An 8435-nucleotide genomic window follows, 5' to 3' on the forward strand; every position below is an offset into this window, starting at 1 on the left:
CAATACCATTGGCCAAACGGACATATGTTTGTCTTTGTATCTTAGTATGTGTCTAGTTGAGGATGAGGATGGTAGCGGGCATAGACGCAGCGGCTTGGAGCTCCCACTTTTGCACTTTGGTGGTGGTGTTGTGTGTCATTTCACACAGTCTTTGCATGTTTCAATACAGCAGAAACAAACTTTTACATCTGCATGGAGATTATAAACTGTCTGTGGAGTATATGATCCCCCCGGAGATCGTCAGAATATCCCAGGGGACACCCGCCGCAACAGGTTGGAGGAGGAAGCGCTGTGAGTGGAGGTAGAAGAGTGGCAAGCGCGGGTGTGTGTGGGCTAGCCCCTTTAAAACCACCACTGCCGACCATCTTCCTCTCCAATGTAAGGTCGATCCGTCACAAGATGGATGAGATACACCTGCAGATGGCTATGCGAAAGACTTTAAATCACTGTTTGTGTCAGATTTTCTCAGAGACCTGGCTGGACAGCTCCATTCCAGACGCGGATATCGAGCTACTGAGCCGCACCGCATACTGAGCCAATAAGACCGCGGACTCTGGTAAAAAGACCGGCGGTGGACTACATTAACAACTCCTGGTGCCCGAACGTGATGGTGTGTAGTCCAGAGGCAGAATTGTTACTTTTAAAGTGTCATCCATTCTATCTCCCTCGGAAATTCTCGTGTGTTTACATTTGCGCTGTTTACATTCCACCGGATGCTAATGCTAAGATAGCGTTAGCACAAGTGAGCAGCAGCATCCACAACAGTCTGCTAGCACATCTGGACAGTGTATTTATTGCAGCTGGGGACTTCAATCACGTGGATTTAAAATCAGTGATTCCCAAATTCCTTCGAAATGTGAAGTGTACTACCAGAGGAGATATATTTTGGACCAGGTGTATACTAATGTAGCAGATTCATATAGAGCAGGTATATCCCCCATCCTGGGTCTGTCAGACCACCTTTCTCTTCTGTTACACCCAAGGTATACACCAAATATCAAGAGCACTGGGATAACAGTGAAAACAGTGAGAACTTGGCCAGAGAACGCTGTTTCTATGCTTCAGGACTGTTTCCACCACACAGACTGGGATGTATTTAAAGAGCAGGACACCAGCAATCATGTCACACTGGACAATTACACCTCCGCTTTTCTGGATTACATATGCTTCTGTGTGGACAATGTCACATGCTGGAGACAGTTCCGTGTGTTTCCTAATAATCCTTCATGGATGACTCACGGTGTAAAACAACTTATCCGATCAAGGGACATTGCATTCTACTCTGGAGACCAGGAGGCATACAGTGCTGCTAGGGCTAATCTTAGGAGAGGCATATCACTACCGGAGGCGTATTGAGGCCAAGTTTGAAAACACCACAGACCCGAAACAAGTCTGGGAGGGCATTACGGCCATCACGGACTACAAGAGGAAACCACCATCACCCTCAGCTGACAGTCCCACTCTGGCTGAGGACCTAAACCTCTTCTATGCCCGTTTTAACAGGGACAACACAGACCCTGTCCTGCCCCCCCTCCCATCGACCGACCCATCTCCAGTCCTGATCATGCATGAGGTGAGATGTGCCTTCCGCAGCATTAACACCAGGAAGGCGGCTGGTCCAGTTGGAGTTCTGGGTCGGGTGCTGAAAGACTGTGATGTGAAGCTGGCAGACGTCTTCACCTCTATCTACAACATCTCGCTGGTCCCTGCCTGCTTTAAAGCAGTTACAATTGTTCCCCTTCCAAAACAGTCCAGTGTCACATGTGACTACAGACCAGTGGCTCTCACCTCCATCCCCGCCAAATGCCTGGAGAGACTGGTCATCAAACACATTAAAGCTGCCCTACCGGCATCACTGGACCCGCACCAATTTGCATACAGAGCGAACGCCATTGCCACGGTGCTGCACATACTCTTAGAGCATCTGGAGCATAAAAACAACTACTGTATGCACGGCTACTCTTTGTGGACTACAGCTTGGCCTTTAACAATATTCGGCCATTCAAACTCCGGTCCAAGCTCCACCAAATGGGACTCAACATCACCATGTGCAATTGGACTGTAGACTTTTTAACCAACCGCACGCAAAATGTCAGAGTGGGCAAAAACACCTCCTTCACCCTTGTCATCAATACCGGGGCCCCTCAAGGGTATATTCCGAGCCCTCTGGTCTATACCCTGTACACTCATGACTGCTCTTCCTCCTCTCCGCCCAACTTTATCATCAAGTTTGCCGACGACACCACTGTGCTCTGACTCATCTCCAACGACGAGACAAACTATAGGAGAGAGGTGCAACATCTGTAGTCATGGTGCCACAACAACAGCTTGGCTCCCAACACCAAAAATACCATGGAGATTGTGGTGGATTTCTGTAGGAAAAAAACAAATCAACCATCAACCTCTCTCTATAAGCAACGATGTGGTGGAGAGGGTGAGAAGCTTCAAATTCCTGGGGGTAACAGTGACTGAGGACCTGTCCTGGGGCTATCACATTTCTACAGTGGTGGGCAAGGCACAACAACTATTTGAGGAAGCTGAGGAGTGCTCACATTCCCAGATCTCTGATGGAGAACTTTTACAACTGTGCCATCAGAAGCGTTCTAACATATGGATTTTTAGTGTGGTTCTCCAGCTGCACTAAGGCTGACCACATTTCATGTTAAATTACCTGTGTTGGAGGACACTTCACAACTTCCATGATAAAATAACATTAAACATTTCTTGTCACAGGCCACACCAAATTTGCACTTGATAGGTGTTTTGGCTTGTTTAAGCAACACTACAGGAGAACTTGAGTGGACACTGAATGAAATTTCTGAATGTGTGGAAAAAAACAGCACCATCCGGCTCACCACCTTTTCCACCTGCTGCCATCAGGGAGAAGGTACAGGTCCATACAGAACATCAAGACTGGCCCACAGTCTATATCCACAGGCTGATGAGTTACAGTATGGGCCCCTTAATGTAACAAAGACACACGCACCCTTGCTTTTCCTCAATCTAGAGCAGAGGTGCCCAAGTCCGTTCCTGGAGAACCCCAGTCCTGCCTGTTTTCCATGTCTTCTTCCTCCAATGCAGCTGAATCCAAATATCAGCTTGTCAGCAAGCTTTGCAGAAGCCTGATAACGATCCTGATCATGAATCAGGTGTGTTGGTAGAGAGAGAAACATGAAAAACAGGCTGAATAGGGTCTCTCGAGGACAGGACTTAGGCAGCCCTGATCTAGAGAGTTAAGTGTTGTCTGTGGGAAAAAAAAGTTTCTCATTGCACTTCCCTTACCTCATAGTTACCCACGGCAACCTGTGTGTGTGTTTATGTGTGTGTGTGTGTGTGTGTGTGTGTGTGTGTGTGTGTATATTTGTGTCTGTGTATGTGACTTGCTAGACGCGAGCAAGATGTTCTCTTTGTTTACAGTTTAAATATTGAAGGTAGAGAAGGTAGCAAAAAGCTGTGTGTGACATCATTATGATGAATGTTGGCGAGTTGCCTGAGCTATGAGCAGTGGCAAGCTCATTAGCAGTGATGAGGCCTTGCTGGTCCAAAACACTTAAACAGACAGCCTCTGTTCTCTAATGAAGCCACCAACACGGCGCCCAGCAGTCCCGCTACATTTATACCCTAATTTGTGCTGTTCCAGACCAGTGTTACGCAACCATAGGGTCACATGTTTGAATCATCAATTGTACTACAGGGTTCCCGCGGGGTCTAAAAAAAATCTTTAAAAGTCTAAAATTCAGAAACAGAAATTTTAGACCTTAAACGTCTTTAAAAAAACACACCCATATTTTCATCCCAGGTCTAAAATTTAATTTACCCAAGTATTAAATTCTTATATCCACTCTGTCCATTCCGAGAACTGTCTGTAGAAAAAAAAAATAGTACCTGTTGCCTTGTTGGTCTCCTATCTGTGTGCGGGAAAACATTCACACTAAAGTAAAGGGGTGCTTTTGAGGGGCTGCGTTTGTATTGCATTTAATGTAGTTCGGGTGGGCGGGTATGGAAGCCCGAAAGTGTAAAAATTCAATAAATAAAAACGTAATTTTGAAATAAATATCCTTTAGATAAATAACAGGCAATTATGTAATGTGGCCATTAAATTGTAAAATGTGTCAGTATTATTATGAAGTGTTAATGCTATTCTTTAATATGTAACTAATATTTTATTTTGATTAAATATTTCATAATGGTTATTTTAACAACGTCATACTTTTTAATAAAAATTACATTTAATTTATTTTCCAAGGTTTTATAAGATAAGAAAACGTTTTTACAAAGTCAGTTTTTATTATGGGATTGCTTGCGGAGCAAGCAGGCACATATTGTTATTCTATCTAGGACAGTGGTTTATTATGGGACTGCTTTGCGTAGCAAGCAGCACATATTACTATCCTACAGAAAGGGGTTTATTGTTGTGTAAATTATTATGGGACTGCTTTGCGTAGCAAGCAGCACATATTACTATTCCTAGAAAATGGGTTTATTATTATTATAGCAAATATTCTTATATTATCTTCCACCGATTTTTCCGCAAGAATGCGGCCCGTACCGTAGATCGCACCGGGACAAATGAGGTATCAAACGATGCGGCTCGATCGGACTCGGTGCGGCATTATTTTTCTAGGAATTCCCACTTACCATGGCGACGCAATACCCCAAAAACTACCCCAAAAAGTGCCATAGGAATGAATGGGAAATGGAAAGAAAAAATCACACATCAAGCACCTTTTTCCAAGACACGCTGCGCGCGCTCACGTTATCCGACCGATACGAATTTTAGCTCATTTTGTAGGAATTTTTCCTATCTTTAGCTCAGTGTCGAAATCTTCTTTAAGGAATGAAAGCTCTCCCCCCTGTGCGGGTTCAAAGACAGTGAGCAAACAACAGACAAATAGCCTTCTCCCATTGTTGTGTATTGCGTTGGTTAGAGTGGACTAATTAGCCATCCAGTGCCGGGAACCAAATATTGTGTTTGAAAAAATTTCACTTCAACTCGTCACCATGGCCACAATCTTTTCTCGCTAGACGTCAAATTCTCACATTTTGTAGTTACGAGTGTCTTCTTTCAGACAAACTAACTTTTATTTGGCTAAGGTGTCATTTAGTACCTTTATTTTCCCTTTAAGAGAGTAGAAGTTGGACTCTCTCGCCTATCTCTCCCATGTTAATTTGGGCGACTTTTTCCTCTTCATTTCGGATAAATCATAAGTTTTCAACCTGCTCTCATTTGGTCATTTTTCATCCGATTAAAAAAATGAGAACATGCTCGGGTTCCCCAAACCCTTGCCGTTCTAACGAGCCATTTCTTGAATCTGTATCTTGAATAGTTAAGTCGTGGGAGGCTCTTCTTTGAGGTGTGCGTCTCTCATTCAATCTCAATGCAATGTGGGTGCGTGACGTCACTTCAACAACAACATGTTTCTGTAAAATGGGTAAATGTCAGTTTAACAAGAATTTTCTTGAGAGTACCGAGTTTTTCAGCTGGTTGGAAGAGGTAACGGGCACTCGGCTTGTGGCAAAGTGTGCACAAAAAAAAAAAATGTTGGGGACTTTGGACGTGAAGGCCCTCGAGTCACACGCGAAAGCCAGAAAGCACCAGCTTTCTATGACTTGAAGTTGGTCTAAAATTGTTCTCTAAATGGTCAAAAAAAAAAAGTCTAAAAAAGGTCAAAAATTTAACTTGGTGATTTCTGCAAGAACCCTGGGAGTCTACTAGTGTTCTTTGCACTAAATCCCAAAGATTTTTACTGGTGTTAGTGTTAAAAAAAATGTTTTTTTAAATCCGTTTTATAATTGCCATGTCTGACAAAGACATAACGGCTCCTATCATTTCATAGATCCTTACAACCTACTGTTGCTTCTTTTATTTGTACAAAGGGTTGATGTCTGTTTTATTTATCTGGATTTCACATTGTTAACCTCCACAGTAGTAACAATAGTTGCATTAGAAAATAAGACAAATGCACCCAGAGGTGGCAAATCCAGGTCCAGAAAGTAAAATCCCTGCCAATGTGGCTTTAGCCCCAGGTGCTAGGTAGCTAGCTCCCTAGCTAGCTCCCATGGTGCTTGTTTACCTGCAGGGAGCTAGCTAGCTAGCACCTGGGGCTAAAGCCAAACTGTGGTATGCTAGCTCCCATGGTGCTCGTTTACCTGATAGGGAACTAGCTAGCATTAATGGTTAAAGCCAACCTGTGGCAGGGATTTTACTTTGTGGACCTGGATTTGCCACCTTTGAGTCTGCAACTGATGGTTGATATGTCGTCATCATCTTGAGTAGGCTTTATTTCCTACACATCTAGTAAGGCAAGAACAAGTACTGTACACAGGTGATCGAGATAAATAACCACAAGAATCACATCCTGAAGACCTTAATTAAATTAGAGGGCCCAGCTTGGTCAATATGTTAGAGGCCAGAAGTCGACTGTAATGACAAGTTTGCTCTATATTGTTTATTTGGTTGTTACTGTCATAACTATGAGATTGACTTTTCAAAAATAATTTCTAGTTTAATACATTTTGTAGAAACTTTATTCGGATGTACACCGCCATTCTTATTTATGTCGCAATGCATTCAATGGGTAGTGACATACTGACGTAGAATGGTGAGCAATGTGAAACGTCTATAAAGAAAGCAAGGTAAAGAAACAACATGCGATCAGGAGAGTCATCCTCCCCTACACCGTGCTCTCGTCATTCACCAGACACATTCAAGAGTTTTGATCGTCCCTTTAAGAACGCTGTTAAGATGAAGGATCATCTCTGGTCAAAATTAATAGTACAATTAATCTACATTAATACATGATTAATGGGGTAATTTTTTGTGATTAATTAATGAGTTAGCGCTTTAACTTTGACAGCAACCCAACCTCATCCATCAAATTTTCTATAAAACATGTTGCATAGTTGTGTTTGGTATGGCCATTTCTAATCACATTGTTTAATACATTCCAAATTCCTTCAATATTATATTTATTATTTTCCAATAGTTTGGTATTATATTCTTCTTTCAAAATACTATTTAACGTATTTTTGTATTTTTCCCCTTTTTCTTTAGTTTTGCATTTCATGAATTGTCCATATAGCCATACATTCATTTTGTAAGCATTTATTAGCCCTTTTGTTATCCACTGTCTATCATTATGGTTTAGTTTGGGCACAAAAAAAAAATCATCTTGTCTACAAATCTATATCGTCTTATGGTTTTTCTTTTCTTTTCTTTGGTTGTGTTTTACCTTGACTAGTTTCGACGACGACTGCCGCCTTCCTCAGGGCGGACAGAGGGCGTAGTCGGCATGGAGCGTCACATGACAGCTCCGCCACACCGGCTACGCCCGGGAACATCAGCTGATAAGACACGTCACAACTCTCCCTGGTGTTCGGGGCGGCGCCGCCCCGGCGCGGTCCGTCGCTCAGGGCCCGGCGACGCGGTCCGGGACCTGTGGGCCGCCGGGGTGCCCCGTGGTTCCCTCTCCCCTCCCCCTTCCTCCCCCTTGCTTCCTCTCCCTCCTCGCCTCTCCCCGCCCGTCCTCCGCCTCCCTGTCCCTTCTCCCTCGTCACCCTTCCTCCTCCTCTCCCCCTCTCTCTGCGGCCCTGCCGCTGCCTCCTGCCCTTCTTGTCGTCCCCTCCCCCTCCCCTGTCTGCCTTCCTCCCCCTCCCCTGGGCCGGGGGCTCCATCCGTGGCCCGGGTCTCAGCGCTCCGGGGGCCGGGAGGGTTGGTTGGTTTGGTGTTGTGCCCGCCCCGCTACGGTGGACCTCCTGGCACTTCGGGCGGGCCCCAGTATCCGGGGGGCGAGCCCTATCGCCCCGCCGGGCTGGTCCCATATGCCCGCCGGGGTCTTGGTGGGGTGGATGGGGTTATTGGGTCCCTTATATACAATATAATATCAAGGATAATTTGTGGGTCTTACATTTGTCTGATATACCTAAAATTAATGGATTTTTTCTTATCAATTCTGCTCAAGGTTCTATACTTATAGCAAACAAAATCGGCGAAAAGCAACTGCCCTGGCGTGTCCCTCTTCCTAAAGGAAAACTTTTCAGACATATAGTCATTAACACATACTCTAGACAAGGGACTCATGTACAACACTTCAAACCACTTAAAACTTTCATCAAAACCCATTTCAGCCAGTACAAGTATCCAATCCACCCGATCAAATGCCTTTTCAGCGTCAAGGCTGAGAAGCATTGCAAGCATGTGTGGACATTCCTTAGCTGTCGACATATTTAAGGTGCGCTTAATATTATTTACACCTAATCTCCCGTGTATAAATCCTGTCTGATCTGGGTTAATAATTTACCAACAATCTTTTGAAGTTTCCTAACCAAAATTGCACTCAGTATTTTCACATTGTTACACGGCAAACTAATGAGCCTATATGAGGCAAATTGAGTGGGATCTTTTTCGTCTTTATACATTAGAGATTATTGCCTCA

This window comes from Vanacampus margaritifer, chromosome 1, assembly GCF_051991255.1.
Source record: "Vanacampus margaritifer isolate UIUO_Vmar chromosome 1, RoL_Vmar_1.0, whole genome shotgun sequence".
Lineage (NCBI taxonomy): Eukaryota > Metazoa > Chordata > Actinopteri > Syngnathiformes > Syngnathidae > Vanacampus > Vanacampus margaritifer.